This window comes from Vicugna pacos, chromosome 8 (genome assembly GCF_048564905.1).
Source record: "Vicugna pacos chromosome 8, VicPac4, whole genome shotgun sequence".
NCBI classification, from domain to species: Eukaryota; Metazoa; Chordata; class Mammalia; order Artiodactyla; family Camelidae; genus Vicugna; species Vicugna pacos.
Window position 1 is genome coordinate 504,737 of NC_132994.1, and position 24,412 is coordinate 529,148.

General features: G+C 39.6%; 2 pseudogenes; both read right to left on the reverse strand.

Annotated features, from left to right (window-relative positions):
• Window positions 1–24,412, reverse strand: part of LOC116279086 (otoferlin-like) — a 445,501-nt pseudogene that overhangs the window by 83,034 nt on the left and 338,055 nt on the right.
• Window positions 1–24,412, reverse strand: part of LOC102526495 (CD109 antigen-like) — a 56,498-nt pseudogene that overhangs the window by 17,717 nt on the left and 14,369 nt on the right.

Consider the following 24,412-nt stretch of genomic DNA (forward strand, 5'->3'; position numbering starts at 1 on the left):
ATTCACTAGAGAGGAAATGCATATTGTTAGTAAGCAGAAAAAATTCTACCTCCGATAATCAAAGTGATGCAAATTACATCAATGAGATAGCTTTTCAATGAGATATTTGCATGTGTCACATTAGCAACACAGTTTCATTCAGTTTTCTGTTTTTAAGTGATGTATAGTTGATTTGCAACATTGTGCTAATTTCTGTATACAGCATAGTGACTCATTTTTATATACTTTTATATATTCCTTTTCATATGCTTTTTCATTACAAGTCATTACCAAGTACTGAATACAGTCCTTGTGCTATACAGTAGGACCTTGTTGTTCATCCGTTTTATACACAGTAGTTTAGTATCTACAAACCCCGAGCTCCCAAATTAACCCTCCCCACCTCCATTTCCCCCATAACCAAGTTTCTTTTCTATGTCTATAAGTCTGTTTCTGTTTTGTAAATAAGTTCATTTGTGCCTTTTTTTTTTTTTTAGATTCTACATATAAGTGATATCATATGGTATTTTTCTTTCTCTTTCTGGTTTACATCATTTAGTTTCTCCAGGTCCATCCATGTTGCTGCAAATGGCATTATTTTATTCTTTTTTTATAGTTGAGTAGTATTTCTCTCTCTCTCTCTCTCCATATATATATACACCATAACTTCTTTATCCAGTCACCTGTCAATGGGCATTTAGGTTGTTTCCATGTCTTGGCTATTGTAAATAGTGCTGCTATGAACAATGGGGTGCAGGTGTCTTTTCAAACCAGAGTTCTCTCTGGGTATATGCCCAGGAATGGGATTGCTGGATCTTAGGGTAAGTCTATTTTCAGTCTTTTGAGGAATCCCCATATTGTTTTCCATAATGGCTGCACCAAACTGCATTCCCACCAAAAGTGTAGGATGGTTCCCTTTTCTCCACAGTGTCTCTAGCAAACAATGCTGTTTTTTAAAGAACAGTACTCACTGCTAGCTAGAGTGAGTAAAATAGGCTAAAAGAGTGAATAAAATTGGCACAAACACAGAATTAGAATATGACTCAGCAATTCCACCACAAAGGATCTGAAAACAGGGACTCAAGGAGGTATTTGTACATCAATGTGCCCTGCAGCATTAGTCCCAAGAGCCAAAGGACAGCAACAACCTAGGTGTCCATCACTAGAACAAACAAAATGTGTCCTATTTACACAATGGAATATCATTCAGCCATAAAAAGAAAGTTCTGAAATATGCTACAATACAGATGAATCTTGAAAATATTATACTCAGTGAAATCAGGCAGTCACAAAAGGACAAATACTGTATGATTACACATAAAGGACTTCTCCACAAGAGACACATTCACCAGCACAGACGTAGATTAGCAGTGACCAGGGTTGCTAAGGGAAGTGGGGGATTTGGGAGTTAGTGCTTCCTGGTCACTGAGTCTCTGGTTAGAGTGATGAGAAGTTCTGGAAATACACAGTCATGACGGTTGTACAACATTATGAATGGTCATTAATGCCACTGAATTGCATTTTTAAAAATGGTTAAAATAGAAAATCTTACGTTGTATATGTCCGCTGTGATAAACATGTTAAGTTATTATACCCTTTGATGTAATTATTTTGATATGTTTCCCTGATATACATTAGCAGCATAACAAACAAATCAAGAAAATGCCAGAATAAAAATCATGAAGGATTCAAAGTTTACAAAACTCACCAAGTTGAAAATTAAACAGCCAAACCACTAGTTCTGCTATGCTAACAATAACCACTCCTACATCTATGGTAAGTAAACACAGGGCCAGAACAAGCACCAAGAAGAAAACAACAGAAAACAGAAAAGTTAATAATATCTCAACAAGCCAGCAAATGCAGTGAGCCCAACTGCAGACAAGGGAGCCAGCGCCAGGCGTGCCGGAGGGGACGGTTTCAGCTCTGGGACTCCAGCTCTGCCACAGAGCACCCGCGGGTGCCCGACGGCCTCTGCTGACACTCGGGAGTGAAGTTACAGGACTGTTGAGGAAGAAGCATCGCCTTCAGAATCAAGTCCTCCTTTCCTCACTGGCTCAGTAAATAGGCACTGCCAAAGTGGCGGCAGGGGAAGGCCAGGCTCTTAAAATTTGTCCTGGAACATCGAGGACATGTAAATGATTCCAAGGTACTCAAGAGGCCCTGGGCAGCACATACGAATTTAAGAAGCAGCCAGAATGGTCTATTATAATAGGCTCCCGATTCCCTCCTGGAGAGCCAACTCTGGACAAACAAGAAAAGCAAGCAAGAAACCCAGAGGAGCAGAACGAGAAGACCCCAGGAAGAGGGAAGGGTATCTTGAAGTGGGGTGTTTGAGGAAGGGGGTGGCAGGCGGCCGCTAGAGGTAGCAGTCAGATGCCAGGCTGAAGGAAGGTTTTTAAATTCTGCTCTTGCTTCTCTTCAGGGGTCGGCCTCAGGACAATCACTTCTTGCAATTTCACAGCCAACACCAGCCAGCAGCAGGCAGGTGGTGTCGCCAGGATAATTCCAGGTCAGCAGCTCTGCTCCTCTGGTGTGAGAAATCAAAGGAACAGGTGTCTGGACATATCTCTAGCCCTCAAGCACTCTCTCTCTCTCCTCTCCTCCACCAACACCTCAGAGCTGGTGGGTCATCACCTCAGGAGACTGCCTCATCCAGGGCTGTTTTTCCCTAAGAGTTTAAAAGGGGACCACTGAGTGCAGCACACAGGGAGGCACAAGAGTAGTTCTCTTGTCCCTGAAGCTCAACCCCTCCCCTCTCTTTAAACTCACAAGACTGATACCGATTGGAGCCTGGTGTCCATCCTTCCCCAACAAACATTATCAGAGTAGCTGCCAATTAACTAGACATCCAAAGAGTATAATTTCCATAAAAGACATTCAACTGGACAGCATACAGCATGTGAAGCAAAATACTGAAGGCCACTCAAGAGTTTAAAATAAACCTACCAAATATACATAAAATAGGAAAATATTAGCAATATGAAACAACAAAAGATAGTTACCAAATGAAAATGACAGGTACTAAAAATATAATAGCTGACATAAAAGTAGGCCATCTACCAAAGTAAGACAGACAGAGACGGTGACTGATCAGTGAGCGGAAACAGTCAGCTGAGGAACTCTCCCAAAGAAATTCAAAAAGAGATTAAAAAAACATAAAACAGAAAGGTAAGAGATACGGAGAATGGTAGTAAAAGTACCAAATTCTGAATAACAAGAGCCCCAGAAAAAGAGAGAAGTCAAACAGAGAAGAGAAAATATAGGAGGAAAAAATGGATGCAAATTTCTAGAATTAAAAAATAAAGGGAGAGCCCAGATTGAAAGGGCAAGCCATCATGACACAGAACTAGAGTTCTGCACAAGAGCAACATGACGTGGCCAGGGCTGGGGAAGGAGGTGGAGACAGGGGAGAGACAAGAATACGAGAGCACACTAAATCATTTGTCTTGCCAGATGAAGCACAAATACTGATAACCTTAAGAAATCAACATAGATAAATAAATATGTGCACAGTTCATGAGTTAAGGTCATCCATAATGGGGACAAAAATAGAATGTATAACTTCCAAATCATGGAAAGAAGACTAAAAAGAAATGAAAAGAGAGTAGTCTAAATTTATAAATATGAAATAAAAAAGCAGAAATAAGTCCTAAATACAACAAGAATTACTATACTCGTAAATGGGTTAAATAAGCTTATTAAAGGATACTGACTATCAGATTAGATTTTTAAAAATCAAAATAAAATAATAAGCTACGTACAAGGTATACTTAAAACAAAAACTTACAAAAGGTTGAAAATAAAAAGATGGAAACATATGCCAGTCAAGTGTGAATCAAAAGAAAGCTGGAATAGCAATCTCAGTATCTGACAAAATTCAGTGTAAATGTATAGCAAGATATGAAGACAGAGACACTGAGAGAGCACGTGTGTGTGTGTGTGTGTGTACACATATATAGAGAGAAAAAGTGAAATATTATTATTTATTAAGATATTTGTAAAATGTAAAATGAGAGATACTATATTCAGTTAAATCAAATGCAAAATGCCAGACTTTTTAGAATAATGTGAATTCACTTCTCTTAAGTGAAGTTGAGAGAAAAAAAGTGACCAATTGGTTTTTAAGGAGTTTAAGAAAAATTAGGCGGATAGAACTGAGGAAATATGTGTAATTATTTTCCAGGTGAACTGATTTTACAACAGGATGACCAAATTAGCCTAAACATATATATTTCTCTTCCTGACATGTTGTTAATCACTGTACTTAAATCCATCAGTGGCCATAGGTTTCAACTGACAATGGTGACGTGGCTTTATCAAGGATTCACAACTAGAAATGAAATGACTAGTGAGTGGGGATCAGCTAATGTGACACTAGACGTTCACGTTTCTTGGTCTGTACATTTTCTGCAGATGAACATGATTTTACTCCCTCAATATCCAGCAAATTCCTGATTCAACAGGGATTGTAGTTATTTACAACCATTCTGTACAACCGAAATAGAAAGTACCTCAAAACTAAGAGCTCTCTTCAGTGTCATTCAGAATTGCGCAGGTTTATTTCCTAGTACTTTCTCAAGAGTTTTCAACTAAAATACAGTATGAAAATGAGGGAAAACTCTAGGTGGCATTTTGCATGGAAGACAGTAATCACACCTGCCCACAACAGCCTTTGCCTGCAACAACTGGAACAACTGGAACAACGAATGCAGATCCTTTCCATCCCAAAGCCTTACTGGTTACTGACTTATACTTGAAAAGGATCTCATGAAATTTACTTTAGATACTTGAGGTAATGCAATAAAGTTTTTTTTCTCTTTTAACATGTATTTTTGTAAGAACAAAAAAAGCTAAACTCACATTTTCCATTGTAATATTGTTTGAGGCATTCAGCAGATTCACACTTAAGTCAACAGCTACAATCCCAACTACTGAGTCTGGCTGTGTCACAGAGATCCTCAGAGAGACTTTCTCAGACAGTTCAGCATTAGCTTTACTCTAAAACAGCTGTATCTGAGAAAGGGAGAAAACAGGACTGATATATTGTACTTTTTTAAAAAACACATTTCTTACATATCTTATCCATAGCAGATCAATGACAAAATCTAGCGAAGATTCTACATTTGCCTTGGCTCGGGGACCATTCTAAAGCCAAACATAAGCCTTCTCTAGGGAAAGAAGTAAAAAGAAACTTTACTCCCACAGTGTTTGCACGTCAAGGAACCTCTCACGGTGGCAAAAATCTGAATTTTCCTTCCTTTCTCTACCTTTCTCCTTCCCTTTTTCCATCTCTCACCCCACCTGCAGCCAGTGCTGAAGAGAAGATAGTGTCTGGCTTAGCTGGGGAGGGCCAGTATCCAGGAGAGGGGACATGGAGGATGAGAGACACTGTAGATGTCTGCATATTGGCCACCTGGACTCAGAAGTGAGTGCATGCAGGTGAGAGCACTGGGGACTCACAGAACTGCCTGGGCTAGGGTGGGGTGTCTTTCCAAGAGAGATGTTCAGACCAGACCAAAGGCAGGCCCCGTGCTCTGTCTCCAAGGCTGCTTCTGTCATTACACTCAGCAAAGCACAGTGCTGAAGTCATCCGGCTTCTTCAAGTGTGTCAATCCTCTCATCACAGCTGAACTGAATGGCTATGTCATGAGGCCTCTTCCTATTAGGAACGTTCATCCTGTCCAGCTCAATTTTGATATTCCACTGCCCCAGAGACCTTACAACCTGACCAAGATGGCTTTAAATGTTCCCTTCAGCTTACCTGAACTTTAGACAGCTTCTTCCTGAGGCTAAGTCCCTGAGTAAAAAGCCTGCAGTTGTAAATTTTTTCTCTGCCCTTTGGGGTGTAAATCTTTACCCAGCCTCCTGCCAGTTTGACAAGCAGGCATGTCATTCTCAAGGACCTGGGAGCCATCCTTTCAAAGTGTGATCATCCAGAAAGAGCCCTGATGGATCTCCCAGGCTTTATGAGCCCAGAGGAGGATAATGTACAAATGCCAGCTGAGAAACACATAGTCTAATCACACTGACAGCTCGGCCCCAGTGTCCTCCAATTCTTTTCCATGAATTCACCCCAGAGCCTAAAAACCCTCTTGCATTCAGTTTCAGTGGAGTTGAGTTCAGTCTTGCTCCTCTGTTGCAACTGTCTTGAATAAAGTCTTCCCATGTCGGTTTAACTTGTCCAATGTAATTTTTCTTTGATATGCCTCTTGAGCCACTGTACCCCTGGTTTACTTTTCTTCGCTTACACCTCAAGGGCGGAGCGGACAGGGGGACCATCATCTTCAAACCTTGAACTTCTCACTCTTTACTCTGCACTTCAGGGACTCCATGGCTCCAACCTGCACTTCTGTGTGGATGACTTCTAAACTTACATCCCTTGCCCCTTCCACATTTCATTCACTGATCCCAGTCACTACTGAACATCCACAAAGATTCACTAATTTTCTCATGGTTAAACATACTTTATTTCCAAATACGTAATTCCTTTGGGAGTAAAACATGGTAAACATGATCATATAAAAACTAGAGGAAGAGTCATCTTTGCAAACACAACTGAAACTAATTTCTTATCCCTCAGACCTAAAAAATTCCTTGGAAGTATGTTATTTACACGCTCTGCTTCCTCAAAGCAGAAGACCTTTTACACTGCAACTTTTTTTAGAACCGGGTCTCACGTTCAGAGATCTGTGCCTCCATACTCCATATTTAAGCCTTACTCCTACTTTAAAATTCAATTTTATCAAGGGATTAATGGAGTCACTAGAAGTCAAAAATACTGCTCTGAAACTAACAGAGTATAGCATTGTCTTTTACAAAATTATTTTCATAAGACAGAAAATTTGTATTATATTTTGACAGTCAAAGTTAGATGTGACAGTTCTCAATAAAAGAAGGCATGGATGGTGACTGCTACTTCTCAAAATTTTAATGAATTAAGGGGGAAAATGCTAGCAAAAGAACTACATTCTGCAATCACTACCTTAAAATAATGATTATTTTGCTTCAGCACTCCTGAGAAGGCAGCAGCTTTTAGTGAGAACGATGGCTCAGTTTAGTATGAATGAGATCATTCAACTCCATGAGTTAGTCTTACAATGGTGACTTCTCAGAGCTGGGGCCCAAAGGGGATTCCTACACAAGCTATACACCTTAGGTTATAAAAGTTACTGCTGCATTTGGAGACCAAATTCCACACAGATCTCCACGTGCAAAGTAGTCAGGCTCACTGTAAATTTGTCCTGTGTTTGTTTCCAGGCTGATGAAATGAATAAACAAAAGCCCAGCTCTGCTTCCACACCTCACTTCAGATGGACTCACTCCCTCCTTCACTTCACTCCCACACCGGTGTCAACACCACATAGACTCTAGATTGTCACTGTAATTCCATGCAACACAATACTGACATCACCATTTGAGAAATCCTGAAAGAGCTTCATGGATTTGCATTTAAGTCTAAAGCCAAGAATCATAACTTACAAAGAAGACTCACAGTGTCCAATAATTCCATATCTGAAGAAGGTTTATATATATATAAAATAATCAAATATGAAGAGGTTTATCCATAATTCTAGAAATGAATATAAATTTCTAAAAGTTTGGTTTGATGATACTTTTCTAAAGAAGGATTACATTTCTCAGATTTCACTAAGAGCAAGTTTTCTTTTAAACATTATTACGGTAAATCTTACTTTATTTTTAAAAACAAGCTGAATAGGAATTCTGAGAACATCATTTATAATTTCCCCATCATCTTCAATGTAATACACAATGATGCAGGCTTTTGGAGCCCAAGAATTTTCTGGTGTTAAGGAGAAAGTTGTTGAATTTTGCTTGCCTACAGCCACCAACTGTCCCCTGGACACCACCTGAAAAGACCAGTAGATGAGTTTCATTTTGCTAATGCGAGTGAGAATCTCAAGGGCAGCTGACTGATCATAATTTTGTGCATATATACAAATCCTTCACTTAAACCTTCTTCAAATCTTTTTTGAATACAAAAAAACCCCAAAAACCTCCCTGAGCAACACAGAGGGTATAAGCTGGAAATTACAAAAGGATAAAATAAAACAACAAAAATAACTGAGGCAGCAGCAGCTTGACAGTCAAGAATCTAAGTGGAAGGAATGCAGAGCACCATTGGGAGAGTAGTAATCTTTATTTTATTTTTGTTTTTCTTTTCTTTTTAATTGTTTTAATTATTATTTGGGGAGGAGATAATTAGATTTATTTAGTTATTTTTAGAGGAAGTGCTGGGGATTGAACCCAGGACCTTGTGCATGGAAACCATGCACTTTACCACTTGAGCTATACCTTCCCCTCTGTTTTTCTTCTATTCTATAATTTTCCACAATGAATGTGTGTGTCTTATCTCACAGAAATTTAAATTTTACACATAATGCAAGATTTCATTATCCATCTTAAACTGAAAATGCAAATGTAGGTGAAGAAAGCAAAAAACATAGTTTGATTTCAATATAAAAAAAGAGGCTAACAAGGTGTTAGGCTGAATTTTAAAAAGCAGTCAGTTTAGTTTAGATATAAGGTAGACATTATTTAAGAAGATTCTGTAATAGATCATAAATTGAGATTCTATAAGAGATTACTATATAGCTTACCTCCTTCAATTGCTTGTTGCCACTAACCACCAACTCAAAAGGTGATCCCACCTAGAAAAAAGCGCTTAATTAATACGCACATGTCAGTGGCAAGATAGCCCAATTACATTGTCATTATCAAGTGACTGTAAGCATTACCTTTATATTTTCATCTCTTGTTTTTAGCTGGATGTATGTTTTGCTAGGAGATTTAAACATGCCATGAACTGCGATGCTATCCACACTATCCAGAAAACAGGCCTAGAACAAAAGACAGGGGAGCCATAAACTTTCATCTTTACAAACCCTTGGAGAAAATGTTACCTGATAAACAATCATGGGAAGGCAAATTCACTTTCACTCTTCTTTCATGCAAGACAAACACAGTCCCCAGACATTGGATCTTCATCATTTTACAGCTTATACTATAAACAAAGTGAGAGGTGTAAGCCATGTCAGATGGTCTTCATCACCATCAAGTAAAAGGCAAAAAACACAGTCCTAACTTATTTCAGAAACAAAGGCTTAGTACCAGGAAGCACGCTCTGAGGAGAGAGGACAAGATGAAAAAGGAATCCTTCCCTCTCCCCACAACACAGAGCTCATCTACAAGCAAGAAGTCACACTGGCTCACTCAGTCCTCCACTGGTGAGAGTAAAACTTAAAGCCACAGCTGTGGCAGGGCCAACTGACCACCAGAAAAGTAGCAGAAATGGTTGGGGAGTCTCAGACCAGCATAGGAGTATAAGCGCCAAAAAATATTTTTTCCCTTTTCATTTCAGCTCCTGCCAAAATACAACTTCACATGATTGAAAATCACCTAGACTGGGAGTCTGGGGAGCTTCTCCACCCTGCCTTCACATCTCTATTTTGCTGTGCTCTTCAAAATGAATTTACAAGGAAGCCTTCGGTCTCACTCTCAGCCACTGTCATTAAATCACTTTTAACCATTTCCCCTGTTCTTTTCAATAGAAGTATGTGTCCACTTCCTGTGCACTTTGACCTCCCAACAGACGGAGTGCCTACCACAAGACAATTTGAATGCTGCTGTTGCAGTAACATAATGATGGGAAACAGATGGCACCTTCAATTGCAGCTCACTGCAGTCGTCCAGGATTCGGAATTCAATCTTGAAGATTCTATTTTGCGGGACAGTATGATTTGTGACCTGGACAGTCCCTATTTCCTGATCTGTCCTGTCCCATTTGCTCCAGTATAGTTTCTCAGTATAGATTCTCTGTGTCGCCATTATGACTATATGATTGCTTCTTTTTTCAGGAGTCAGTTGATGGCCATCAGAACGGGTTACCTTCACCTAAGGTCAAAAGGAAACATTTTAAAATCATTGGATCCAGTCCCCATCTGTGCTGTTCTCATGAAACCAAACTCTCAAAAATCACTGGTTGCGCCCTAACTTCCAGAGTAAGTGGTCTCTCTAAGGCGGCATCCAACTCCACTGACCACTCCCTTCTTGATATTATGGCTTCTTTTGCCTTCCACGGCTCCACAATAACCTCCTTCACTTATACCCCTCTGTCTACATCTTCGCAATGACTTTCTGGTTCCCCTTTCCTCTCCCTAAATGTGAGAAATTGTCAAGCTTCATTATCAGTTATCCCCAAAGGTCTCAGAACTCCTGACATGGCTCTGGAGTTGACACTCCACACCTCCAATCCACTGCAGGAAACTTCTGCTTGTATATCCCTGACATCTCAAATTCAATACATCTAAAACTGAAAAACCTTCTTGCCCTGCCTATCTTCGCTCACACCACAATTCGGCCAGACTTAACATCTCTAAATTTCCCCTCTTCCCACTTTTCACACCCAATAAGCACCAAGTCTTGTAGGTCTCTGACATCTTCTCCCACTGCCTCCACCAGGAGGCTCCTCGCTGCCTCATGCCCAGGCTGCTGCCATCCTCCCACACACAGATTCCCCAGTCTCTCAGGGTCACTGCTTTTGTCCCACCTCTCCCACACTCATTAAGGCTCTAGGCTCTTCACTGTCTAGAGCATAACGCTAAACAAAAGGTGAGACCCTGAGGATCCTCTGCAAACTCCCCGAGCTCCACCTCCTGTCTTCCCTCTGACCCCTCCTGGACAGGAAACACCAGCTCTCTGCTGCCACTGCCCTGGCCCAGTCGCTGTCACCTGAATGCACCCTGAACTCACCAAAGTGCTCACGTCTGTCTCAGCTCATCTTGTTCCCCACCTCCAACTCACACATCCCAACACTGAAAACACGACTGATCTTTTCACAAATAGCCTAAACCTTCCCCTTCCAGAAAGCCTCCTTGAATGACCCCACCCCCATCCCAAAGCCAGCCCTCCCTCCCTGAACTCTCATTGTTTCCCTCTCTATTCATTTGGAAATTACCATTTGCAACCTTGTATTGTTTTCATTTTTGTTTTTTTAACTTACCTTCCCCAACTGTCTAAATTATAAGATTATTAAAATCAAGAGCTCTCTAAAACTTTTCTTCCCCCTGACTAGATCACTGGTTTATTATAAAAGGATATTGAGCCAAAGGGAAGAGATGCTTAGGACAAACACGGTATGAGGAAGGGAAACACAGCTTGCACGCCCTCTCTGAGCACATCCCTGTCCCCAAATCTCCACAGATACACCAACATGGAAACTATAAATGTTCTCTCCATCTATTCAATAAGCAGTGATCCCTCCTTTCTTTAAACCAGGGGTCAGCAAGCTATGCCAGGCAAGAAGGCCAAATCCAGTCTCTTTGTGAAGGTTTGTTGAGAAGCAGTCACCCTGACTTGGCTACCAAGCTTCAGGGGCTGCTTCACGCAACAGTGTCAGGGCTGCACAGTGGTGACCCAGACCAACGGCCCACAGAGCTAAAAATATTTACATCTAGCCCTTTGCAGGAAAAGTTGGCCAACACCTGTTTTAAATCCCTATAGAAATGTACTCATGACGTGGATCTTTTCGTGCCCTAAGTCACAGTTGTGTGTCTATTTTCCCATCACTGTCACAGACACTTTGACTCCAGGGGAGGGACTGGGTCCCTCTTAGGTCTCAGAGCCCCGCCCAGCAGCATGCCCTGCTCACAGTCAGAATTCACTCGGGTAATAAATGGTAATTCAGTATTCTCTCAATAAGTGAGAGACGTGCTGATCATTTTTAATGCTACACCTTTGCTAGAAGTAAAATTAGTCATTATAAAAATCAAATGAAAATTAAAAATTTTTGACTAGCATCTAACTCCTTTACAAAGCTTCATAGCTGTAATCCGAATCTAACTTTAACTGCTCATTAAATATATTTTGAGGAAAATATTTTTGGAAACTACTTTTTGGATAAAGTAGATAAGAGTCATTTGGAAACAATTCCACATGCCTCATGTATCTAAAGAGGGAAAGTTATCTACTTTGGGCTTAAACTTTTTGAAAAGCACTGAAAATACCATTTCCCATTCTGTTTCACTAAACTGAACTTACTGCTTTAGACCATTAAGAAATATACCAACTCACAGTGGCTGTGAAGTTGAGAGATGGCTTCAAGACTGTAGCATAATCAAAAAATTCAATGATGTAATCATGTTGCTTGAAAAATACATTGGAGCTTGCATTTCTTGAGATACCTGTTTGGGAAATTGCACCTTTTAGAAAGTAAAAGTAATGCTTTACAAGCAACAGCTCCTATCTACCAAATCTCCCCATCTGTGCTACCTCCCAAACTGGTTAGGATATCAAGACACAGGAGCCTCTCTGGCTTGGGCCCTAAGAGGACCATCAGGTCAATTCTGTCCTCTGTGGGTCCCTTCTGAGCACCAGTACTGATCCCCCCATCAATGACATGTGCCCCACACATTCAGGCCACAGACACAACCGTCCTTTTGCTCTTTCAGGGATTGGTGAAACCTATTAAAATAGCAACAGAAAGATCCAAGGAATTAGCCTTTATTTTATTACTAAAAGAGAAAATTGCCTAGGAACCAGTGAGATTTCAGAAGATGTTATATAAAAAAGGAAAAGAGGATCGTTAGTCAGCTGAAAATGTACCCTTTCCATGTGGTTTTCAGGTTGGGAAAAAAAAACTTATAAATACCTATAAAACGTGGCTGAAGTACAGAATTCCAAAGAAAGTAAAGTCTCTCCTTCATTATGAACATATTCTGCAAGTTAGACTAATAGTCATGGCAACATCAGCATTAAATAGCATCCTTAGGCAACGACGGCCTCACAGGAACATGCCAGTTACCATGGAGAAGATGATGGAGCAGCAGCACACAATTGTCTCTACCTGCACTTTTCCACGTCTGCAGACCTGTGAGTGATTCTGTCACCGTGGCTAAAATTTCTACTGGCCCAGGAAAAGACAGAGACATGTGTTCAAGAGGCTCATCCAAAAAATCCATAACCATTTTCATCTCTTCATCATTGAAAGAGAAGTTTGCAGAGCCATTTATCTGTTTAGTTAAAAAAATTTCAATTTCATTCTTCACTTTAGCAATTCAAATCTAAGAAATAAAACTCAACCTAAGTCACAACGATACAATGGCTCTGTTTCCATTTTCATTATTTTAACAAATGTGTACATTCTCACTTGTCTGATGCTAGAAAGATCTTGAGCTTCTTACACTCAACTTTTGTTAATTCAGTACCAAATCTTTTTTTCTAGAAAGAGTATACTTATAGTTTTTCCTGATTACAAGTTGCAAGATATTCTTGAGTTACCTTAAATGTTTTTCTAATATTTTTTTCACACCTCAAAAGGATAAAGGTAAAAATGTAAGTGTGACATCTCCTTTCACTGGCTTCCCATACGTATACCTGGAAAGTAATAAATGGGGCTTAACATGAAAGAATTACATTAAAAACATACTCTTATTACACATTTTTAAAACTGAAAGCATAATCAGGAATGTCCTTAATAAATAGTAATCCTTGAAATTAAGTCTCCAAAATGGGAAGATTCTCAATTGCAATATCTCAAAACAGTTCATAACCCACGCTTGGCCCAGCCTCTAGAGAGCCCAGAGAAACTCTGATCATAATTAGAAGTGACAGTTTTTTGTCAAAAGATTTTTAAAAGATTATGAAAATCTTTTCTTCCTAAACAAATGGATTGGCTCATTAACTGCATGCCCAGGAGACTTTGAAGCTTTTGAATTTTTTTTAATTGAAGTGTAGTTGATTTGCAATGTTGTGCTAATTTCTAGTGTACAGCATAATGATTCACTATACATATATATATTTCTTTTCATACTCTCTTTCATTATAGGTTATTACAAGGTATTGCATATATATAGTTCCCTGTGCTATACATTAGGACATTGCTGTTTATCTGTTATATATACAGTAGTTAATATCTGCAAATCGCAAACTCCCAATTTATCCCTTCCCACCCTCTTTCCCCTCTGGTAACCACAAGTTTGTTTTCTATGTCTGTGAGTCAAAAAGTTGTAAATGTTCATTGAAACTGCACTCACCATGGCCACTGCTGCATGTTCCAACATTAACCAGCTGGATTTATGAGACCAAACATGCCAGGGCACCAAATGTGCTCATGGCTATTAAAAATTCACTTTTTGCAGAAAAACTTTAAAAAAAGAGTAATTTTTTAAATCCATCGCACCAACGTTAACTCCTTGAGTCAAATCTCATCTCTGCTGCTTTGCATTCTAGGTATTAGCTTTATCCTTTCTCATGATGGGACTGTCTTTTGGTGTGAAGGAGAGACAATCTTTGGCAGACCATTTTACTGTCAGAAAGCCTTTTCTCAGTGCATTTCCTGGGATCCTTCCATTTCTATTGTGAAATGCTAAGCCAAACATGGAAGCTGTTTGTACTTTGTGCTCTATAAATCTGACAGTAAACTCCTGCTTCCTGAATCCATTAGTTGAACAGAGAAACAGCCACCCTGCATCTGGATCAACTCAACTCAAAAACCAATATAAAATACAGCACATTCCAAATTAAAGAGAAGATGACAAACCATCTTCAAACATACCACCCTTCCAAGTAAAAACAGTTAAGTTAGTAGAAACCCTGGTTAGCAGCTTCAGCATCACATTCATTCAAGAGTCCTCAAAACCTAACAGTGCTTGTGTCTTGTCAATGATTAAACAAATGCATAACTAGAACACCAGAACACTATACTTTAACTTATATCACATGATACTGTACTTGAGAGCTTGAAAACCTATACATAATTTAAAGTATTCTCAGGCAAAAATATGTTTTATTTTGACTTGAACGTGAAGCAGATTTTGCTTTCCAAGCCCCAAGCTGATTATACTAATCAAGAAACAAGGACACTGACAGTTATGGTCCTAAATAGAATCTGGAAATTGGGGAGATAAACTAATCATTCAGAAAATAACAGCTCAACAGCTTTTAAAAAAGCAAACCAAAGATATTCTGGGATAGTTTCATTAACAAAACAAGGATTTTTTCTTTTTCAAAACACAACCACATCACAATAGGTTTACAAAATAAGACCTAAAAAACTTGAACTTATCATTACAATTCATGTTTCTCCTCACCTTTTTTTTTTTTTTGCCATGTCATTTACAGGATGCCAATGTCTCAATTCATCAAATAATAAATGCATTTAAATAAACCTTAAATTAACTAATTTTTTTTTAATTCTACTGTCCACAGGAGTTACGTAAGTAACTAGATGTACGCCACGTTATTTTCTTGACAACCCTCAAAACCTACTACGATGAAGGGAAAGAATCTATTATTTAATGAGCTGAGAATAGTGAGCAGATGTTCACATCAGAACTAATAAACAAATGAAGGTTTCCATTCATCTCAAATGAAGATTTCAGAATTAAAAGGACAGTGGTAACCCTCTCTGGGAAATTGCCAGTAACCCTCTGCACATTAACTAACTATGCCTTGATGGGACAGATGGACACCAGCAAAACAGTGACCTAAATTGCTTATCATCCACTCAGAGAGGTGACTGTAATAGCTAATACGAAGTAAATATTTAAAAATTGTATCTATATCTTAATAACATCCACTCAAGTGGTAAGACAACAGAACTCATCTTTCCAAGTACATCCAAGGAACAACTGGAGTTCAAGTCCTACTCCTCACCCCCTAATTCAGTGACAAGACCAAAACTATTGCCCATACAACTTAATGTGCTTCACTCTAACGGGATTTTGACCGGTGATGAAGGCCTTTGTTGTGCTACATACAGCTCAAAACTGAACTCTCAGGGGTCATGCTGCTTATCCATTCATCCTTTCAATAAATATTCACTGGAAGCCTACTTCATGCCTGGCACTATACTAGGTACCAACTTGCAGCAGCAACCATGACACACACACACACCCTCAAAGAGGTGGACTAGCTGTGTGTGCTTGGTGCTATGACAGATACAGGATAGACAGTGTGAAGGGCAAGTAGCCAGGCCTTGAAATTGCCTTTGCCAAGGCCCCATCAGAAAAAGCACTTTGCATTCTTGGAAGCACAGGTAACGTTTGGGAGGGTAGAGAAGGGGCTGGGGGAGATGTTTCAAAAGACAAGGAATAAGAAAAGAACTCTGGAAGATATACTAAAAGTTCTGAACCTCACTCTCAGGGCAATGGTCTGAAAATGTTCATATAAAAGAGCCATAAAATTAGATTGGCCTTTTAGTCAAAGAAGAAAAGAAAGAGTGGGGTCGAGGATGAGAAGGAGGAGAAAAGAAGAAGAAAAAGAGGAAACAAGTCTGGATGCAAAGCAGAGAAAAGATTGAATAGGGTGAAAATGGAGCCAGGAAGAACTTTTAAGAAACCACAACAGCAGTCGAGGAGAGAAAGCTGACACTGGCCTGAATCAAGGAAGCGGCAGTGGAGAAAAGAAGATGGACTTGAGAGACATTAAGGAGACAAAGCTGGACCTGATGCTTGCCTGCACTGGATGTCGGTTTGCTCTATAGGGGTTGAGGGAGTCAGGTGAGTACAGCTGACTTGGGCAGCTAAAGAGATGGTGGTGCGGGCCACCAAGAGAGGGAAGCAGAGGAAACCAGGTCTGGGGGGAGATGACTGTTTAAAGTCACTGTGAGACATCCAGTGGGCGATGTCCAGTGGGCAGTGAGACATGAGGATCCAATGGGCAAGCTAGAAATGTGGGATGGTGATACGGGATCTAGGTTTCAACAAAATATATAAACAATAGCAGATTCCCTAGCCACAAAGAAGAAAACTCTGAGAAATTAAAAAAAAAAAAAAAAGAAAAGAAAAGAAAAAGAGAAGAGAGCCAGGGGTGGAGCTCTAAGGAACAAGAACATTTACAATATGGACAGAAAGGAGTTGCCTGCAAAGAGTCTTAAAGGAGTGGCCAAAGCGAAAGAAGGAAAATCAGGGGGAAAGTGGGAGAGGACAGCAACGTCCGATCCTGCAGAGGGGGGCAAAAGCTGTAAAAGCCCAAGAAAGCCCCCCCAAGATTAGGCAAGAAGGAGGTCTTTGTGTCCTGGGGACAGTGGTTTTATCTCAATGGCATGACGAGGAGGAAAGGCAGAACAGAGGGGGCTAAAGATGGAAGAGATGTGAATAAGTGGAAAATGCAGCTGCAACTCTGGGAGGAGGGGAGACAGGGCAGCAGCTGAAGGAGGCATGAAGGTCAAGGGAGGGTTGCTTCCTTTAATGATAGAAATGTTGAAACATGGTGAAGCCACCCCCTAAGAGCAAAAGGTTAAAAATAACAAACGGAAGCAGCGGAGACATAGGTGAGAGGGAAAGTGGGACTAAGATTCTCCAGACAAGACCCAAGTGGAAGGATCAGTCTGAAGGGAGGTTAGATGTGCTTTCCTTAGATAGACACAAGGCAATGATGGCCACTGTCATCAGCATCACCTCCATCTTCCTTAGGATGCAGGATTTACAGAATAGGCCTATGCCGATTCCTAGAGGCTGATAAAAGACCTTGCTAGTAAAAAGATTTCCTGAAGCTGTTGTCAAGTTGTAAATTATATCTGCAATCTGAATAAAAGCAAACCCTCCTGAAACTTACTGGTAGGCTCAGAACTCAAAGCTGGGGTGGAGGAGGAATGTTTAACCACAGGCCTCTGGGGAAAAGTCCTCGGCTATGCGGTGTCAGGTGTGACTCACCTAGATACACACACAACATCTTGCTGCCGTGGGACAGAATCACGTTACTTTGCCACCACTGTGGACATTATCCCTGCACAACTGAAGCCTGAAGGAAGGAGCTTTGATAGGAAGGAAGTACTGGGAATGGACTACATGTCGACCCCGTTGTACTGTGCTTTGCTTTACTGCACTCCACAGACACTTGAGTTTTTTAATCAGCTGAAGATTTGTGGCAACACTGCAAGGAGGAAGTCTATCAGCATTTGCTTACTTTGTGTCTTTGTGATACATTTAGGTAATTCTCACAATATTTCAAGCTTTTTCACTATTATTGTATCTGTTATGGTGATTTGTGATCAGCAAACTTTGATGTTGCTACTAGAAAAAAATTACGACTCAAACACTCAGAGGATGGTTAGCATTTTTTAGCAATAAAGTGTTTTTTAATCAAGGAAGGGACATCGGGCTTTCTTAGACATAATGCTACTACACACTAAATAGACTACAGTACAGTATACACATAATTTCTATGAGCACTGGGAAACCAAAAAACTTCACGTGACTCACTTCACTGTGATATTTGCTTTACTGTGGTGGTCTGGAACTCAACCCATGATCTTCAAGGTAGGTTGCATTATCAGAAACTAGCAAGATCTGAGAAATTTAAATGGCAACAAGGAAACTCACTATCTACAGCAGACAAACCAAACACTAAGACGGTCTTCCTGATAAGTCGATTTCACTAAGCTGAAGTCCCTAAACACTTAAACACTAATCTAGGTGTTATGGGGAAGGTATTTTATAGGTGTGATCAAGCCATACTCAGTGGACTTTAAGTCAAGGGGATGATCCTAGATGATCTGACTGACCTGATTCAATCAGTTGAAAGGCCCTAAAAGCGGAGCTGAGACTTCCCTGAACAGGAAGAAACTCTGCTCGTAAACAGTAACATCAGTACCTGATTGTCCCAGCCCGCCTTTCCTGATGACCTGCCCTGCAGATTTTGGACTTGTTAGCCCTCACAATCAAGTCGGTTTCTCACAATAAATCTCCTAATATATATCTCCTGCTGATTCTACTTCTCTGCTTGAAACTTGACAGATACACATACTAAGGAAAATGATGCAAATACAATGTGTTGAGCACTAAAGAAATGCCAGGGGGCCATCACAGTTGCCAAGTCATTCTCAGCCAACAGTATCTCAAAGTATCTCCACAAATGGGAATCAGGATGAAACTACAAGGGTTCCCTGGGCTGGTGGGAGGAAGTTGCCTACGCTGTGGCTGCAGGGGATCTACACCCCCTGAAATTTAGTATATAACAAATTTACTAGAGAGCTACCAGAATTTAAGGATCATCATTTTAACTGGTTGTATTAAATCCCTGGCCCACCCCAAAAACTAAAACAGAAGAAAAGAAGGTATCCACTTTTAGCATTATCCATGCAGACATTGATGGTTTATATGGCTTTGCAGCCACTAAGTTTTATACGTGTTAGCCAAAGAACTCAAAATAAATCACAGACAGAATGCTTAACCTTCAGAAAAGATCAAGGGCAGGATAATAATTATGTGGGGGGAAAAAGGCATTTATGTGTTTCTAAACCATAAATCCAGCCACAGTAACCAAATTCACATTGGAAGTAACCTCTTAGTTGAATTAACATTGTATACAAATCATAGACATGTTTTTGCCTTTGTGTCACATGGGTTTCACATGATTTTTTTTTTTTTTTTGCTAAATAGAATCTAAAGCAGGCATCTTCAAATGTCCTGGTGTGTGGACTGTTTCTACCAGGAGACGTACTGCCCACCACTGGCCTCTGCCACACACCCTCACCAGGAGAGGAATATTGTGATGAGACAGTGGTGAGATGGGGTCCAGTTTTTACCAGCTATTACAAATAATGTCTGAAACTAAATAAATTTCAGAAACCAAAGCACTGATAGTGATACATAAAAAATATAGCACTATATACAATAGCCAAGAAATGGAAGCAGCCTAAATGTCCAATGACAGATGACTGAATAAAGAAGTTGTGGTATATTATACAATGGAATATTACTCAGTGATAAAAGAAAAGAATAAAATAATGGCAGGTGAAGCAACATGGATGGATCTGGGGATCGTCATTCCAAGTAAAGTAAGCCAGAAAGAGAAAGAAAAATACCATATGATATCACTCATATATGAAGTCTAGAAAAAGAAAGAAACAAAAGAAAGAGGACACTAATGAGCTCATCTACGAAACAGAAACAGACTTGCAAACATAGTAAACAATCTTATGGTTACCGGGTAAAGGAGGTGGGAAGGGACAAATTTGGGAGTCTGAGATTTAAAAATGTTAACCACTATATATAAAAATAGATTTTAAAAAATTGCTTCTATATAGCACAGGGAACTATAGTCAATATCTTGTAATAACCTTTAATGAAAAAGAATATGAAAATGAATATACCTATATATACATGCATATGTATATATGCATGACTGGGACATTATACTGTACACCAGAAATGACACACTGTTAACTGCCTATACTTCAATTAAAAAATATAATAAACACTACAAGGCATACCCTTTCTTGGGAGGGAAAAGCAAGCACCTCTCCAAAGTGGCTGCAGAGGGCACCAGGGAGTGTGGTGAGGTCTACTGGGACCCAGGGCAAGACCTTCTCTGGTCTGGAAGAAGGGGGTGGCCAGTTGAGCCAGGAAAGGTCCCCTCAGAGATGTGGGTCCACCCCTAGCCTGCAGGCTGCTCTCCTGAGGAAGCTTAGCCACCCAGGCCAACTTCAGCCCACTGACAGGTACATAAGGATGGGCTCGAGTCCTAAGTGTTGCCCCAGCCAGGTCCTTCCAAACCCCAAAGGATGGGGAGGAGCAAAAAAATTAATTTTTTTTAAATGCTAAAAGAAATCAATCCTGGATTTGAGGACAACCCCACTCCATGTTTGAAACTCTGAGAGTGCTTTTCAGCTCAGCAAAACAAAATGCTCTGCTCTTCAAGCCAGTGGATCAAAACCATGATAGGGACTACACATCAGGGTGGGTTGGAAGTCTCTGTGTACAGATGCTGAAATGGATGATGAATGTGGATTATTTACTCATCAGCTACCTGTAATAAAGCAACAACACTCCTCCCTGAAGATTCAACCTCCATTGTTGAAAGGGAACAATTAGCATCTAAGAAGTAAATTGCCTTAATCCATGTCAGCTGAATGACGAATAAAGCTACAACTTTCTTTTTAATCTGACACCATCTATACTGTAAATCTTTTGATGACTCTTGGAAAGACACCAGCCTTTTAGGACTGGAGCAGCTTTGGAGCAGAGAAATGAGTGCAAAGATCTACCTAATTATTATAAATATTTGTTTCCCATCCATTGGAGGATTTTAATAAGTGAAACAAGACATTGTGCTAATGTTCTGGAGTAAATAATGAGCTCTTTGTCATTCAGTTTCATAACAGTTTCTAGACATAAAAAGAAATAGGATACTTACTTTGCTGTGATGGTACCATTTAAACTCTTAGCATTTAAAGAACAATATAATGGTATCTCCAAAGCAACTTCAAATTTTGGTAACACTAGAAAAGAAAAGCAAGGATATTTTAAACAATCTATTTTCCTATCACTTTCAGCTTAGCAAACTAGAGACTAGAATTGTTCTAAAGCAGTTTATAATCGCAACTCTTTGAACTTAGACTTTTTGCGCTCCAAATACATGTTAACACATAGACGGAAAGCACTTCATCCCACTCAAAATCAAAAGCCCTACAAGGCTGGTGACTAGACAGTGACAGTAGGGGCCAGCTGCTGTGGACAATTGTGTCAGTGGAAGCTTCCCACTGATAGAATCTAAACTGTGCCCATAACTCTAGATGCAAAACCATCTGAGAGCTGAAAGACAAGGCTTTTTTTAAAAATACCTTTATTATAGATATAGATGCACAGTAAACCACATATTTCAGATGTACAGTTTGATACATTTTGATGGATGTATACACCAATGAAGCCACCACCACAATCAAGATAGCTAACATATCCATCACTCCCCAAGAGGTCCAAATTTCAAATTCCCAAGTTATCCCTTCCCATCCCCTTTACCCCCTGGTAACTATAAGTTTCAATTGTCACCCATTAGTGTGGACTTACTGCTTGTTAAAATACTTCCACATCACTTGGTAAAGAGCCGCTTCTGAGCGGCCACTTCCCTAACTTTTCTCCAATTTGGTTACTAAAAACACATCCTGAGGCCCCCAAACTTTCCTTCTTCTGCATGGCAACAAATATGCAGTCACAGAGAATCCCTGTCCTCTGAGACTATCAAAGGTCAACCTGGTGACAATCTAACACAATGATAACTGTAGGTTGTTGTTGTTTACAACAATAATAATAACTTGATATTGTTCTTCTGGAACACAGCCCAGTTGCAAACTTAGTAAAGTATAATGGGAGTTCTACTTTCTTCTCAGCTGGAAAGGAAGCCACTGCAGAGATTCTGATAATCCCGTGCGGCTGGTCCAACATGCCCAATAAGGTCAGGGAGGGGGCAAACACATATGACATTTCATACCAAAATCAGGAACAAGAAGGCCCAAGATAGTCCAGATGGTAGCAATAATGGAGGAGGTTGGGTTCAGGCAGTGGCTAAAAAGGTTGACCCCCTGGAGGAATGCCCAGAGATAACCTTGAGAGCATGTGGCAGCTCAGGACCACAGCCATGATTTCTAGACCATCGACAGCCCAAGTTCAACCAGACACTATGGGACACTTAACAGGGGCAGGCAACAGCTCCTCAGTGTCAGCACATCTTGCAGGAACACCCAGCTTAATACCAAATCATGCAGAGGTAAGAGGATAGACTAATAAGGAAGAAACTGTAAAGCCTCTTGAGTCAAGAACTTTCTGAAGGGGTTGCTCTCAAACTTGGGTGTGCAGTAGAATGAGCAAGACCCTGAATCTGTGAAGTCAGCAGCCTTGAGGTGGACGCCTTTTCCTTATGACTTAATAAGATCCTCAGATGCTCGGGACACAGACCAAATTTAAGTCACCTCAGCAAGTACTCCCAGAAGGTGGAAGAGCCTAATTTCCCAACATGAGGACATTTTAAACTGGAATATTTTCACTGTATCTAAAAAAACTATTCTCTTCACTGAATTTGCATGCTTTTATTAAGGTTAAATATGAACCTGATATAATTAACAGGAAAATGGCCAACAGAAATAACCACCTTTGGAGTATTGAACATGATTTGTGAATTTAAAGCTTTTATAAACTTGAGTTTTATTAAACTTCTCTATTCAAACTTGTTATAAATACAAGGAAAACCTGTAAATAATCTGGACATGTTGAGAAATAAATGCTGAAGTATAATTAGCAGTACTTCTAGTCTATAATCTGAAATGTAACACATAACTGAAATCTTTCTTAAATGTAACTCCTTATATTGATATAATTAGGTAACTATATATATGTAATTACATTATAAAAACAACATATATTTAATCAAATCTTCAAAGCTATTTTTTTAAGGAGAAAGAGGATGAGGAGGGACTTAAATACCAACCTTGTGCACACATTCAAATCCAAGTGATTGATATCATCTCCATTATCTTTTATAGCAACATCTAAATCAAAGGCTTCTTGATCTTGGATTGATTTTCGGACTCTAAAAGATCCAGACTCTTTCACATTATAAATAATATTAAGCTGCAATAAGTAACAAATTAGTATAAATAATAAATTAGTAGCAATAAACTGCCTTCATTATACATTCTAAATATTAGGTAATGATTCTCTTTGGGACAAACCCAACTAAATTTGTAATCGTCAACGTAGAAAAAAATTAGTTTTACTAAGTATCATAATCAACAAATATAATTATGAACATTTATAAATAATTATTTTTTAAATTGAGAAATTGTTACATAACATTCCAAGTATCCTAGACCATCGTGAATGATATTGATGGTTATTGCTTTTTCAAAGAATGTAAAGCCCTTGAGGGTAAAAATGAAACTACTGCCAACTTTCTTGAAAGCATCCACTAACTCCTAACTGGAGCATCCAGCTGCCCAACTGGAGTCACTTTTCAGAAACTGGAACCTCACAAACTACCAGTAAGATAAATCAACATGTCTTCATCCAAGATCCTTGGTTGAACAGAAACTTGTTCAACTGCCAAGGATTCTTTTTGATCATAAAATGCTTTCCAAAGATGATGAAATACATGGGGGATTTCAAGTCAACTGGGTCTTTTTCGGCAACACCAATTTGAATGGTGCTGAGGGGACACTGTGGGGCAGTGTGAGGGCCAGTGTTTTTCTCAAAGAGATCCTAAGATAAGAAGCTTGGGAGTGTACTCAACATTCCCTATGCCTGTCTTATGCCAACTTGACTAGGAATCTATTTAAATTCTTTACCTCTTCCGCTTTCTTTGATACCAAGATTCATAAGCCTTACTATTACTATGTAATACTGTATTTTATTTTACTTATACTTAAATCTGTCTCTCTCTCACACACATATAACTCAGAACTCAACACTTAGCATCCACTGTGGATTTACATACTTTAAAAACCCCTCTCTCTAAGCCTTCATCTTTCAAACCTAAGAGTTCCAATTTTTGATTGTGCCTCACCTAGGTCATATAATCCTTCATTCTCTTCATCATCTGGAATATCTTAGTCTGGACATTCTCCAACTTTTCCTAAGCTAAAATTAAAATTGTAGGATATTCTTGGAGTATTCTTGGAGTCTCTCATCAAACTGGA